The 16,138-nt window shown below is 35.7% G+C and overlaps 1 long non-coding RNA gene across 2 annotated transcripts; it reads left to right on the forward strand.

Moving 5' to 3' along the window:
- Positions 1-6,395: 6,395 nt before the first annotated feature.
- Positions 6,396-14,417, forward strand: LOC121971605. Of its 2 annotated transcripts, XR_006109176.1 has the most exons (4): positions 6,396-7,401; positions 7,484-7,589; positions 7,682-7,756; positions 14,197-14,417. It is a non-coding gene; the product is annotated as an uncharacterized LOC121971605 (long non-coding RNA). The 2 variants fall into 2 exon arrangements; XR_006109177.1 differs by having other exon boundaries at positions 6,396-7,589.
- Positions 14,418-16,138: the final 1,721 nt, after the last annotated feature.

Raw genomic sequence — 16,138 nt, forward strand, 5'->3', positions numbered from 1 at the left:
ATGGATATGCTAATTTCCCTTCCAATGATGTGTTTATACCTTGCATTCATTTGATTGAATGTGTGTGTGATGTATTTATACTTACTTTTCATGTTTAATTGATTGAATATATATATCACTCACCCCATAGAGGGGATGCCCTAGATTGTATACTCCGGGGGGGGGGGCGTGACAAGGGCTAACCTTTTAACCGAACTTTCGAAGACATCGTCTTGAAAGGGAGAGTGATTCTCTATATGAAAGGACTTAAGTATGCTTAATGAGTTGTTCCTTATTCTATGTTAATAGGTATATTGTATAATATAGGATCGTAAACCCGGGGAGCCCTATGTGACAAAGGGTAATCCTTTAACTGAGCATCCTAGATTATCTCCAATACCTAGGGACATCAGATAGTCAAGGGAGCAACACTTCGGTACAACCGTTGCGCAGGAGTGTCATGACTTAGTTAGATTTCCTCTATTGCATAAGAATAGAGGATAGGAGATGAGCAATCCATAACACATTGATCAACGTTACAATGAAACCGAACCCTTAGAACACTCAACTTGACTTACTCCCCTCAAAATTTTCTTTCTCTCTCTTATTCTCTCAACCTTAGTTCATGAGAGTTAACTAATATTTCAATCATCAAGCTAGCTAGCCATGTGACCTCACTAGTGTCATTAATTTCCATGGAATCGATATTTTATTACTTGTGACAAAATCGTGCACTTGCGGTTACGTATAACAGAAAGTTATTAAAATTAGTTTTTGCATGAACATGTGACAATCATGAATCTTTATTCCAAACTTCTTTAATCTACTTATATCCACACATCAGGCCATATTTGATGCATACCCATTGGAAAATTTGATTTTTTTTTTCAACCAAGTACATAATGCTTGTTTTCCTTCTTTGTCCAGTGTATAATAAGCCTTTGGATATTGATCAGTTGTTTCGTTCTGATACAAATCATGTTTGTTAACTAATTGTTTTAATTCCTTATGTGATTTTTCCATATTTTAGTTTTTCTATAAACATTTATCAATGTATTAAAGATATTATCGAAAAAATTTCTTAACATGCATCACATCTAAATTATACTAAATTAGCAAATACTTTCAATATTGTAGCTTCCAAAATATATTTCTTTTCCTCCAACCATACCTACACACTCGAACAATGTACTTATTTATTTCATTAACACCATCCTGATATACTGGTAGAGATACAAAGTTATCATACCCCCTCGGATGAGTCTAGTGGCTAGCGCATGAGGTGTTGTCACCATGAGGTTTGGGGTTCGAATTTCGGAAAAGCCGAGGTAAATACCTCCCTTATGTGCTAGTCACTATTCCAAAGTCTAGTAGCCGCCCGTGATTTACCTCCTCTGTGTTGGCCTTGAGACGGGTTAGCGGGGGCGCTGGGGGCGAGCGCATTCGCCTTTTGCCACCAGAGATACAAAGTTATCAATTTTGTTAATGGCTTCTTCTCTTGACTTTATTTTTGGAGGAAGTTTCCTGACCATTTCATTATTTTTGAAATTTATCTTATTTCGCGTGAATAGGTGATCAACTGATACAAATTTATGATGATTATCAAACTAGAATATCTTCCCGCAACAAAGCAATGAAAATGCATCAGACTCACTCATATAATGTAGACATGCTAACTTGTCAGTCATGCTCCATCCTGACAACATTGAGCATGCTAAAAAATCACTAATCGTCCATAACAAAACAACTTGTATTATAAAAATTATTTTAGTTGCAATGTTATAAGTCTCCACCCTACATTCCATCAATGATTCAGTTCTGCAATTAAAAGTTGTAAAAGAATATCTATTTACTCTTTTAGATTCTAAGGATTTGAAATAAGTATAGTAAGAAAGTTAAATTCGTCTTTCATGCATATTCATGAGGATAAGTTATATGATGTTAATATAACTAGCAAAGATGAATATTACTGTCCATAGCTCCTAAATGACTGAAATTCATTTGCAGAAAGTCCAAGTCTCACATTCATAGTTCCATTACAAAGGAGGAAAATATTATAGCAAGATGTTTCCATGCAGGGAAGATACATTATATCTCCTTTGTTTACATGCTCATGATGCCACCTCATATGGCTTGCTGTTGCAGGAGATGCATACAAGCATTGAAGTCTAACACTTAATGGGAGTAATACATAACTTTCAATGAAATATTTTTCTTCTTTTTCTTTCCAGGCATGCGACTACACTGCTTATAATGAGAGTGATTACATATCCTGCATTCCATTAGTTCATTATCTTTATTTCGATCATGCAGTTATTGATACAATAATTAATCTTCTCTATAGGTAAACCTAAATCCCTTACCAATTCTCTTTGTACTATAGAATCTATCAATCATTAGGTGATCAACAGGGAGCAACTCAGACATCAATTGATACATGTCATCATAACATCATTCAGAGAAATGATGTTTTTCCTTCATGTTCAATAATCTGACAGTAGTTGATAGTTGAGAATGCCTAGAAGGAATGTCTTTCCACACTTCTCTTTCATTAGCCTTTAACATGTCATATAGTTTCTGAACTTTTGGTGTTGGTATTTCATTTGCTTGGTATGAATGATCAACTATATTAATTACATCATAAACTATTGATTGCATTGTATTCACATGTCTTAATGATTCCTCTAGAGCAATTGGGTAGGATGACAAAGTAACAGAAGGTCTAATTAGATCAAATACATAAGGTTTTCCATGACAATACCAATTTTAATAATTTAGAACAAAAACATTTCTACATAGATGTATTTTCATGATTTTTTATCACGGGAAGTTGTATTTCTACATTTATAATGATTACACATATACTTTAATTTTGCACCATTTATACATTTTGGATGAGACTTAGCGAATTTGATAAAATCTTCAACTTCGATGATCCTGCCTGAAATCGGTGAAGGAAGTGAGTTGGGGTGTGTCTCTGCTGTTGACTCGGTGAAGACTCCATGCTGTCCTGTAACACAAGGAGCTTTAGTACCAATCTAGGGAAAGGGTTCTCGGCGTTGACCCTCCGATCCTCAAGTCAGTGCTTAACTTCAGAGATAAAAGTAGTGAATTGTAGCAAAAGGCGTGTCCAAATAAGAAGCGTCGTATACCTCTGCCTGTTGGTGGAGACCTCTTTTATAGTGTCACTATTGTGTTATGCACGTATCTCAAAGCATTAACACATTTCTCAAATCTTTCCTAAGAAATGACAAGTCATAAAGTGTCCTGACACCTTTCCTTAAACGTGCCCGTAAATCGTTGTGACTTGATAGGCTGAAAGCTTCTAAACGATGATTTATCGACGAGGTATTCTTTATTCTTGTTAGCACAAACTTATAAAAGAGTACGATATAACAGGTATCTAAGTTCCGCTATAGGCCGACCGACGGTCACTCGACCAGTATGTCACCAACTCGGTTGCACAAAATGTAACTACTGACGTATTCTTCACTTGGCTTTCAGGTTGTTGGAGAGGCGCACTATGCTTGATCAGCTCTTAATTCCGATCGGCAAGGACGATGGGCTGGGTAACTTAGTATTTGACTCTTAACCTCATCTGCAAGTTGCGGAGGACGGTCGTTCTGACGGTCTGGTCGGTCTTTCACGTTCGACCAGTGTTGAGGGCTCGCTTAGCCAACCCTACCTAGTCCGCAGTCTCATGGTCCGTCTGACCTTGTGACTTTGACCATTTGACTTTGACCTCCAGGTCAGTCGATCCTCGCTGCTTTGGTCCGCTCTTGGGTGGACCCCTCTTTATCACCGTATCATCTAGTAAAATATTCTAAGGCGATGAAATCATTTTCTAACTTTCTATACATCTATGCTTTATTCATATAGATTGTATTCTATTAAGAATAAAAGTTTCATTATTAACAAACGTGTAATCCCACACGTACCCGTCATGGGCATCCCGCTTTTCTATGTTCTATGGACTTGTATGTAACTATTGAGAGTCGGGATATTCTACATAATGTAAATATTCCACTAAAGAGTTTGATTTTAGTTCAAAATAATCAATATGTAGAATCAGAACAAGTAATTGCTGAAATTCGTGCTGGAACGTCCACTTTTTATTTTAAAGAGAAGGTACGAAAACATATTTATTCTGAATCAGAGGGAGAAATGCACTGGAGTACTGATGTACAGTTTGAACGTCAACAAAACACAGTATACCTGAAAATCGTGTAGATCAGAAAATGCAGTAGTATACCTTAGGATAAAAAAACATAGATATTTTTAATCACATTACATAATACCTTAAATACAATATGAGATTAAATAATAACTAACCAACATTGTTGTCTGATTAACCGCGACTAAGTTTGCAGTTAAGGCTAGTTGAGACTAGGGGCGGTCAAGCTTACAGGCATGGCTGATCTCGTTACCGAGCTTGAGGCTGGCCAAGATCGTTCCTGGTTGAGCTCATGGCTGACTAATCTTGTCGTCGTCAAAGCTCGACGCCGGTTTGATCTCTCTGTCAGCTGATCTCGCGACCAAGCTTATTGTCGACCTATTGTGTTGCCACGCCAGTCGAGCCTAGCCAAGATCAGTGACGCTCGGCTGTGGTCGACCATGCCAACTGCGACCCCCTCAAGGTCGCTTGGGCGAGGCCCATGCCAGAGGAGAGGGAAAAATCTAACTTACCCGTGTGTTGGAGAATGCCGTGTGTGCCGAAGAAGCTGTCGGCCAGCAATTGGACTGAGAGAAGAGGAGAGTTCAGGAGAAAAGATAGGGAAAAATGGTTGGGAAAATCTAAAATCGTGAATTTTGCGATGGAATATGAATACCGTTGCAAACTGGAGACATAATTTATAGTTTTCCGTCGCCTCAATAGCGATGGTATTAGTGACGGAATTTATTTTCCATTGATAATTAGCAACAAAATTTGTTTTTCGTCGCTAAGTCCATTGCTATTCGTTGGTTTTTTATAACGAATTAACGAGGACCAAAATTGAAAAAAAAATACAACTTGCGACACTAAAAATATCCCTCCAAGAATTAATATACTTGACTTGGCATTTTATGCATTCATGCCAGTGAAATGCGCTCTAATATATACCACATCCTTTCGTCTGATCAAGAAAGATTAATCTTGTCCCCACCGATTGACACAGTTGGTAACTATATAGATAGTTATTATAATAAGTTTTGAGGTTAATTTTCAATGGGTACAAAATATCCTATTGAGTACTTGACATATCTTATGTAACAGGTCATTGTGCTAAGGTAAAATGTCTTCCCCCTTGTAATTTACCCGTCTATATCTAATTTGGAGGCTATCGATACTGGACCGCTTGAGCTGAGCGTTATCACTTTTGCTCCAAAATAAAAATCGGCACATCAATAAGAGATATGGTTGATTTCAAGGCATGACAATATTTTGCCTGCTTGTTATGCTCAAACTACCGGGATTGCTAGACTAATATGTCAGAAGTCACTATACTTCTAGATTTACTCGGTGAGCAAACAAGGAGAATAATGTCAATCTTTAAAATTAATCTGACTAAAGGCATGAATACCTTGATTAAAAAAAAATCAATCTTTCATTAGAAGGTCAATATCTAATAAGGTCTTTCATTAAAAGGCCAATATATAATCAGGTTGATGTTATAGCAAAAGAATATGTTGTGTATTATTTATTTATTTATTATAAAATAATAGACGGAAGAATTTAAAAATCCATATATCATTTTTGTCCTTTCCACACCCAAAATCCGGACCACATCTCTCCCAACAATGTCAATCTTGCGGCCGCAATAGAAGCAACTTATGGTCGTGAGCAGCCTCGCTTGGGGGCAGTATGCGGCCTCACTCGTGACTTTATGACTACGGATGATCTCGCAACCTTGCTCAAGCTATTTTTTATTTTTTTCCTCTACTTTCACTGTTCTTTTACCTTTTTTTCACTTCTGTTTTGTTTTTTCACCTCCTCTCATTTATTGTCGATCACCAAAACTAAGCGTAGCTCAAATGTTAACTGCTCAACCACCAAAACGGATTGGTTAATGTGGTACACCAATGAGTTAACTGCTCAAGCACCCCCACCTGAATCCGATCAAACACAAAACTGCTTCGAGATTCGCGCCGCGGGGATCGGACGGCAGATGAGGTGCCGTCGTGGCATTCGCTTGTCGTCAAACGGTAGCCTCGGGAGGACTCACCATAAAACATTTCCCTCTCGACGTCCATGCGATCGATGGTCCAGTCGGTGAGTCGGACTGTGCGTGTACGACAGCTTCGTAGTCAGCGTCCAATTTCCATGTTGGCCCCCGAACATGCTCTAATTCAAATTATGTACGACGGTGAAGCCACACGTGCGAAGTGGGCGATAAAAGGTGGGCGAACCCTAGAAGGCTAGAACTGGATGAGAGAGAGAGAGAGAGGCAAAGGGGGAGGCGTGATTCTACCACTAGACGTTTCTCCTTTTTTTTGGGGATTTGCTTCTTTGTGATATTTCTCCGTTTTTTGGATTTGCTTCTGATTGATCGACGCACGAATCGTCTTTGTTTTGAATTTATTGGGAGGTGATCATTTAGGCTGACAGAAGAGAGTGAGCACGCAGCGGGGAGGGCATCGGGCGCGGTGACTTCGCTGTTGCGTGCTCACTGCTCTGTCTGTCATCCCGATGATCTCTGCGCCACCGGCACGGCACGGTTCCCCGCTGCCCAGATCTACGTCCTGTTCGTTACTCTGCGTGGAGGAATGGGACGAGAGAGATGGAATGGTCAAGCCGTGGCTACGATTTGCACGCTTGCGATCTGCTTTATTTTATTTTATTCGATCTTTTCGGTTTTGCCTTCGTCCTCGAGCTTGGGGGTGCAGGCTGTGCTACATTTTAACTCATGCCGATTAGCCTACCTTCCTCCTCTGTCTTGTAGAGCGTGGTTTCCGAGGAGGCTTCGGCATGTGATTACAGGGTGTACTTGTGTCTCGTCTTGAACGCTTCTTCACTTTTGTTTTTGTTTTGCTCGATTTAGACATTAGACCGGATTGGAACGCGAACTTGAATGAAAATAGGAAAGAAAATCTTTTGATTGAATTGGGCCTGGAAGCGTGACTTCCGAGGAGAGTTCTCGCATCGGGGAAAGGAAGAAACCAATTTGCATACCCGTACCGCCTATTCCTGCCATCTGTTCGAATTTAATGGAATTTACTGTTCTTCTTTTGTTTATATTTCTATTCATTAAAACAGAACAATTTCTTTTGCTTGCTTTGTTCTTTGTTTTTTTTTGTTTTAAATTCTTCCCTGCAGATTGATGTACTGATTTCTAGAGTTCGGCTGTCTGCGTCTCCGTACACTATTTTGTCCGAAGATGGAAAGCCACATCTTCATTTTGTGATTCAGAAGGACCCTCCCGCTTGAAGACCCATCACGAGCAGGTTTCAATTTATTTGTTGGAAATATTTATTTGGCCGGTCGTACGTTTGCTAATTTTTGGCTGGAGGAATGTATTCTTTGAAGATGCTCCAAGAGACCTTGTTGAACCGACTTTTTTTTTTCCCGTCTGGTAAAGGTTCACATCAATTATGAACGGAACGTAGACAGCAACCAACATCCCTCGATGAAGGTAAGGAGAGAACTTATTGAGGCTACTTTCTTTAATTTGGTCATGTTTACACGAATACATGTAATATTTCTTACAAAATCTCTTTTTTCTAGGAAAACAGACGTTAATTTTTTATATTCTTCATTATACAATAGTGAAGAAATTGTTCAGGAGCATTTCACTTTAAGGTGAGAAGAAAGCTAAGCTTCTTGTTGCTTTCATTCTTTGGTATGTTTTACAAAACATATAATTCACATGCTTCTTTAATTATGGGGTCATTGCTAATTGGGTCTTTTAATTGAATGAAAACATCCAGATTTGCTGAAGAACAGAGAATAAAAATATATAAATTCTGTGTGCTACTTATCGAGAACTTCCAAGTTGGCACAAAATATTGACAATTTATTTGATTACTCTTTTTAAACCAACAGATACCATACTGGTCCGTTTAATATGCTTTGGGATTATGCATCAACTCACCTGGATATGCAATCAAATTATTCAAACTCTTAAGGTATATTGAACATAAATAAACATACCTAAAGTGAAAGTAGATTGATTTAATGGGGGAATACACTGATGACACATAGGTGTTAACTTTCACAGTCAAATGCGATGAGTTTTGGTCTGTTTTGTAATGTCTCAAGATATATATTGGTTAAAACCAAATAGTTTTATTGGACATATTCTTAAAAATAATTATACATAAATTAATAAAGGAAAATTGGTTGTTATGAAAATAATTGAGACAGAGACATCTAGGGATCACTTTAATTTTAGCTATATAGCTAGTTTTTCGTATGTTGCTTTTGTTTCCATTTTGTGGCATTTCATGTTTGGGCTGGAAAGAAGCTTAATTATTATGTGTAATCCTAGTGCTTTTATTTTGTATGATTGAACTGACAGAAGTTATATTGCTATCTTTTCGTTTTCTGCAATTGCACAGTTGGTTCATTGAGCTTATGGCTAATTAGGTCAGTATACCAAATTATTTTATTATATGCTATCCTTTGTTGAGTTTATCTTGGAGTATCGTTGTTTCCTTGTCACTAAAAAGAAGGTTGAGAACACTATTACCTACCTGCACTTAAAAAAATGTCTCATAAGATGACAGATTTTGTATCTTCATGACTTTATGTTGTTCCAGCATGAGGAAATAGGTAGCATAATTTATACTATTTATCATCTTTAAGTAATGCTTTATTGAAAATAATTTTTATGCTAATGTAGAGTAATTATCCATCTTTCTTCTGATTGTTCCAAATATTGGGTAAACTTGCAAGGCCAGTAACACCTTCAAAACAAATTCTACATTCATTAAATCAAAAATTATTTTGAAGGGTGATTTATAGTAGTAAGGATGACAGAGGGTTCATTTTATTAATGTGCAACTCAAATACTCACAAGTAATAAAGATTATATTAATGTGCTATCGTGGCTAGTGTTTGAATGGAAGGGATTCTAATTCATAATCTCCTAACCTTCTTCCATTACTTTCTTAAGCTTAATTAAGTTAAACAACACAGGTAAAGGATATGGTAAACTAGTCTTCATCACCTATTGATAATTTATTGGTCATATATAATTAAGAAAATTCTCTCAATTGTTTTCTTTGAGATCGCTATACTAGTTCTAGAGCAATATTTTAAAAATCAATTTAGATGGTAACCTAGTCTCTTTCAAGTAGGCTTCATCTTCCTTTTTTTTTTTTAAGATAAGGCTCAAGTAGGCTTCACCTGGCCTAGGTGGTCCATTCGAAAGCCACCCAAGAAGACCACCGAGACAACTTAGGTAGCCCAGGTGGTCCCATGGATGGTCCAAGTAGTATAGTGGGGAAAATTTATTTTTTGTTTGATGCTTCGCTTACTTAAAGGCAACCATAATTTCTATCTATTCTCTATATAAAATAGTTCAACTATAATTTTCATTGATTCTCTAACTATGATTCCCCCTACTCTCATCACCAGTGTGTTTTCTCCCTTTCCTGTGTACTTTCTATTTAATTATTTTACTATATTTTCATTAATGTTTTCTCTTCTCACGAAGGTTTGAAATGTTGAACTATGTTAGAGTTTGGAATTTTGATTGAAATGATACTATTTTGATATTATATCAGTGTTTTATATATAAGTCAATGTTAAAAAAGAGGAGATTGTGACTCCTATTGTCACCGAAGTGTTATACAGATTAGATGATAAAGTCGAACATGACATGAAAATCATGGTAAGCCTAGGCAGATTTCCAATGGGACTGCCTGATCACCTAGTAGCTAGGTTGTTCTTCCTTCAGGTGGATTTATCAAGAATTGATCAAGGTGGATCTCACTTGAGAGCTTAAAAAGATAGGACGACATAAATGCTCAAGTTATCCCATCAAGTGGTCCATTGCAAAATTTACTAACCTACATCCTCCACTTACAGATTTTCCCTTTTTTATCACCTTGAACAAAATTTCTTGATTTGGCTGGATATTGCCTAGTTTAAAACTGATATCTAAAAGATCGGTCATGGTAGTTGCATATAAACCATGTTGCAAGATCACCTGCTTGCATCGTTAGTCTGCCTTACCTAGCAAAACTTTGAAGTTTCATGTGGCTATCTCTTCAACCTTTGAGAAAATGATTGTTTCGTTGAAATTGCAATACACTTAAAATTTGCTGATCATCTCCACTTATATCTGAAATTGTTAGCTTTGATGGTGTCATTTGAATTACCTAGATGTATAGATCTTCACAGATTATAGGTTAGGTAAAGGATAGAGTGGATTACCTTTGTGCAAACTGCAATCCATGAGAACATTTCAAACAAATACCAGACTCGCTACTACAAAACTGTCAAGCCTCCACTAAAGAAGAGATAATAGCCTCGATCCTTACAATCCATCTTCCTTAAAACCTTTATAATAACAATACATGAAGAAGGGGATGCTAGTTTACCAAATAAAGCTTTTCCCATATCAATCTTTAGTAAATAAACATCTTCAATTATAATTTTGCACTAGTGATTATCTTTGGAGCTACTTAAAATAATTCTTTTACCAATGATTCTAAGAATGCCTATTGATAAAGGACAGTCCGGTGCATGAAGTTTCCATTAGTGTTGATATTGGAAAAGGATCGGATCATATTGGGTTTATTGTATGTAGTTTTATCTTGTATTTTGCAAGAGACTATTTTTACGAGTCAAACTCTTGACCTTAATGTCACATGATAACAATTTTACTTTTGCGCTAAGTCTCTGAATGCATATTGATGAGACCCAATAATAGTAGGAATGACAATAATGAAAATTAAGAATTTAATTTTAAAATTTAATATTTATAAGAGTATTTTGTTATGTCTTCCTCTTTAGGAGCAAAAGTAGTCTTCATGTAGCTAATTATCTTATTAATATTATAGAAAATTATAGAAAATTTTTACTAGAAATTTAATTTAATTTGGTTTTGTTTCATAGTTCGTAATTAATTTCGTATAGATTATAACGGCCTTAGAAATATGTGTGATTATTAAGATTAGGGAGCTATATATAGGTTTAAAGCTAGATAGGGAAAGACTCCCTTCCCGCTTTGCTATCAAGGATAAAAGTTTAGTTTTAAGTTTCCCTTATTCGGAGAACTAGAATAAAAATGGATGAAAAGTTGATGATAAATTACCTTCAATTAGGTGTCATCAAATTGCCAAAAGAAACTCCACAAGAGCCAGCAGCTCAGGAGATTTCTTCTTGCTTAGTGTAGGGATATAATTTCAAGATTTCATTCCTAAGAATGAATCATTAATAGTATTTGGTTTCTCCTTCAGTTTGTGGTAGATCTTTTAAAGATAGGTACACTTTTGGTATGCGTGATGTTCATCAAACATTGGAATTGATTAAGAGGAGAATAATTATTCAATGTTGATTTATGAAACAAAATTGATACCTCTTGGTTGTTGGTGAGTTGAGGCAAGAGTCTAAGCTTAGTTTCACTCGAGATGATGATAGGGTACCATGATTTTAGGGTAGGTAGCGTGTGCCAAAGATACACAATTAAGGAGCAATTGATGGGAGAGGCACATTGGTCCCACTTTATAGTTCATCCTAGCAGTACTAGGGTGTAAGAAGCATTAAGAGGTCCAACGGTATGAAATTGGGACATTCTGTGCTTAGTGACTAGATGTTTAGTGCTCCAGCAGATGAAGATAGAGTACCAATGACCAACAAGACTGTCACAGAGGATATCAATTTCAGAATAGAAGTGGGAGCATGTCACAATATATTTTATTATAAGGTTCTTGAGTTCACAGAAGGGCCGAAACTCCATTTGAGTGATAGTAGATGATTTGACCAAGTTGACTCATCACCATTTTTATTGTTTCTGCTTAATGCAACCATTGAACTGCTAATTAAGATCTTTCAGTCATTGAAATTTTTATTGTTTGAGCTTCTCTTCAAGGATGATTGAATGCGCCAACCATTAAGATAACTTTTCCTATAAAATAGCTACTCATCTTGATATTTAGGATTGTAAATGAATCAATCGTTCGTGAACAAACTTGGCGTTCGGCTCGGTAAGAACTTATTTATGTTCATTCAATATACACAAGATCAATTAAATAAACAAACTTGAACAGCTCGTTAAACTAAACAAATAAAGTTTGAACACATATGTGTTCAGCTCATTAACGTTCGTGAACGAACCATATTCATTAATAAAACTCTTATCAATATGTTAAATAAACAATAAAATAAAATAAATAAGTTTGAATTATCAAGCTCAATGACCAATCAAACAACTAAAAGTTTAAACAATCAAACAAGCTTGAATTGAGAGCTCGATAACATTTAAATGAATCTGTTGGATCGAGACACATGTGAGAAGGGGGGGGGGGGGTGAACACGTGGTTTTGAATTTTTTTTTCTAATTTAAAAACAAAATACGTAAGCGCAGCAAAAATAAGAACAGAAAAGGAAAAAGACAATAACGCAAGCGGTTTTACTTGGTTCGGAGTTTTCGGCGACTCCTACTCCAAGGCCTAGGTTTCGCGGACCTATTGATGGGTAATCCACTAATAGTCTATTTTGGAACCACCGGAAGAAAGAATCGAATATAGAACGTATGAAAGGAAAGTGTAACAACCCTATACTTTCCTTTTAAATAATAACAAAGAAAATGACTATAAATAAAGGTTACCCAACACTTGTAATTTCTAGGATCGAGCTCGGTGTTGGGTGAAATAGCTTCTCAACAGAGTAGCGGTGCGTTGGATCATAGATGAAACAATAGAAATAATGAAAGATCGCTAATTTTTGTTCTTGTTTTCTTACTGCTCGAACAAGCCTTTTGTCGACTGTTGGAGGCACCTCCAATGCTCATGGAGGTGCCTTCAACCCCAGGACTTATCCCCAAAGAAACGACTTCTTATCCACGACGAAGTAATTAACGTTCTCATCTGATTTAAGGCACCTTCCATCATCTCCAAGGCACCTTCAGCCTAGGCGCAAGGGCACCTTCCTTTAGCTCCAATGCGCCTTCAACCCACGCGTGAGGGCGCCTCCAGTCAGCTCAGAGGCACTTCCATCACTATTCATCTAAGATGAATTTGTGTCATTCGATCCTGCAAGTCCATGTTAGCTTAAAATAAATAGTAATTTATAAAATAGAGTTAGCACAATAAATATAGTATTAATTAGATCCTATTTTCCAGACTAGAATCTAATCAGGGTCTCAATTTAGGTTTTCAAAAGGGACATAAATTAGATCGACGCCTACTATCCCCTCAATTGTGACGCATCCTCACTTAGTCACTCTTCTTCAATAACTTACCTCCACTTATCAAGTGTCAAGTTACCTCATTGACGTCAATCTGACCCACCAAGTTTTCATGCCAGAATTGCACATCCGGACTTTGCCAACCGAGAATCGAACATCTCGATATCCTGCTAGAATGACACATCCGGACTTCCTGTTGCTAAAATCCTACATTTGGACTTTGTTAATCGGGAATCGCACATCTCGATTGGACTTCCTGCCTGGTGTCAGGTCCTCTTGACCTCAGTCAACTCTGCACACTCAATAACAAGGTTAGATCAACAACAAATCTGACTTTAATACATTTGTCATTCATCAAAACTCAGGTTTGATCATTGGTGCCAAATGCACTAATAGAACCAAGCTCGAACCAAACTCAAGCTAAGCTTGAATTGAGAGCTCGATAATATCTAAACAAACTAACCTCAAGCTAAGTTTCAAATAAGTTGATCAAGCTCATAAAAAATAAACTAAGTTAAGCTTGAACAATTATTTCAAAGACTTGGTTCATTTTAAGTTCGGCTCGGTTACCTTATCAAATAAGTCCGAACACTCTAAAACTCGGCTCGACTCGTTTATAGCCCTATTGATATTTATCATAAAAATTAGATAGAATGAAATGATTTTATTTGATATTTTTCATAACTTGGCAATACTATAGATCCATCCGTAGCTTGTTTAGAGGATAGATCATATCTAAAAAGGTCTTATGGTGTACTCGAAACCATTTCACATCTTTTTGCAAATATAATTGTTGACTTATATATATTGTGAGTAATATTATATTGCTTGTTGTTTAGTTGAATGATTATATAATCTAACTATATATATATTTTTTTTGCAGTCAATCACTAGCCGAAAGCTTTCTTAATTGGAGTTCCCTTGCTGAAATTTTACAAAGTTGGATGAAAACTTTAGATTGAAATTTATATGTAATTTACCATATTTTTTTTATAAATGTTTGAGCACTGTGACATTGTAAATTGAATATTGAATTGTTATTTTAGTAACATTGTTGTATCTATAAAATTGCTACAAGTTTTCATCATTTATGAAATTTCCTTAAGATCGTTACTTAAATATGTATGTGCTGGATTGGTTATTAAAATTTCTCTTTATTTTATAATATTAGCAGAATATTGGTATTTATTGTGGTTTATAATGTGCTAATTAAAAAAATTAATTTCAACGCTTATAAAATGCTTTATTTTTGTTCATTGATTTAATATTTCACAAAATTACTTGGATGTTGAATTCTAACACTCATGAATATAACTAATCAAAAACATTATAAAACAAATAAACTTCATAAATAAATGAACCAAATATATTTGAGCGATATCAATATTTCTAAAGCTGTTTAAACTTCTTTTTTTTTTTTTTGAAAATTTTAAATTTAAGATTCATTCAATTAATATATATATATATATATATATATATATATATATATATATATAAAAGTCATTGTAAGATCTGTATTCTTTTTATCGAGTGACCGTTTAAATTACACTTCAAAATATTTAGTTATTTTTTATTGTTCACATTTGGATGGTGAATTATTTAAATCATATTTCAGTTTAATGAATTTGTAAAGATATTTATTATATTTATAACATTAGATTAATAAAATTGATTAATCAAATACTAAATTAGATCATTTTGATGGGGAGATATCATCATATCACATGCTATATTAGAAATAAAAAAAACACTGGTAGATTTGAATTGTTATAAAGGTAATTCTAGACTTGAGACAATACTAAAAGTATGCTAACCTAATAATTAACCATTTTAAAAATATTAAATTTGATAATTATGGATCAATTATGCAACGGATAAGGGTATCAACTCATAATATTAGTGAATAAATGGCTACATCCAAAGAAAAGTAAAAGAAAAGGAGAAAATGACGAGATATTATCACTCTATTGGAATTATAAAACATGATAAATATACAATATCTACACCACCAAAAGTGCTTTTTTAGTGTCAATCACATCATTAAGTTTTTTTTAACTAAAGATAAATATATATTATTAAAATGCACAAATTATATACCTGTCCGAAGATAATTATTCATATACATGTGTGCGTTTTTGTCCTCTCATAAATATCAACCCATATTAAATTCAAGAAAGATTATACCAACTAAACTACACTCGCCTCTCGAATACTTAGTGGGCAATGCAACTCGTAGCAAGTTCTAGCCATTCGCTAAAGAAGTTTTTCCACTCTTCCTCTATTAGAAAGCGAGCAACAACCCACCCTAAAATCAAACATCTTGTGAATTAAACATGTGAATGATATGGGGGTTTATCCATCATCCGCGAGTGCCTTGTGACACAGCGTCACTGTTTGCGTTTACTTTTGCCCTCTTTTCACGCATGTACCCGCGTGTGCTCCTCAGGCTGAAAATAACAGCTCAAAAACGCCTTCGGATCGAGTGGACTCATGATTAAAGCTGAAAGTGAAACAAATTATTTTTAACATAAAAAAGATATTTCTTTTAATTGACTAGTTTGATTTATCAGCCAGGGCGGAGCCAAGTTATGACTTACCTGGGCTGTAGCCCGGAGGCCGACGACAACGAATCTCGAATATACAGTGGAAAACAAATGAAAAACACGAGAAAAAGAGGAATTAGCCCGGGACGACGATTTCAAAATCAGCGACCATTGCTCACAACCTGGAATCAGCTTGGGTAGATCACCCAGGCTGGCTCCGCCATAATTATCAGTCATTTGGACCAAAATAATCTATCAATCTAGTATTCTTAAATCAATTAT

The sequence above is a fragment of the Zingiber officinale genome, chromosome 4A (assembly GCF_018446385.1).
Source record: "Zingiber officinale cultivar Zhangliang chromosome 4A, Zo_v1.1, whole genome shotgun sequence".
Taxonomy (NCBI): Eukaryota; Viridiplantae; Streptophyta; class Magnoliopsida; order Zingiberales; family Zingiberaceae; genus Zingiber; species Zingiber officinale.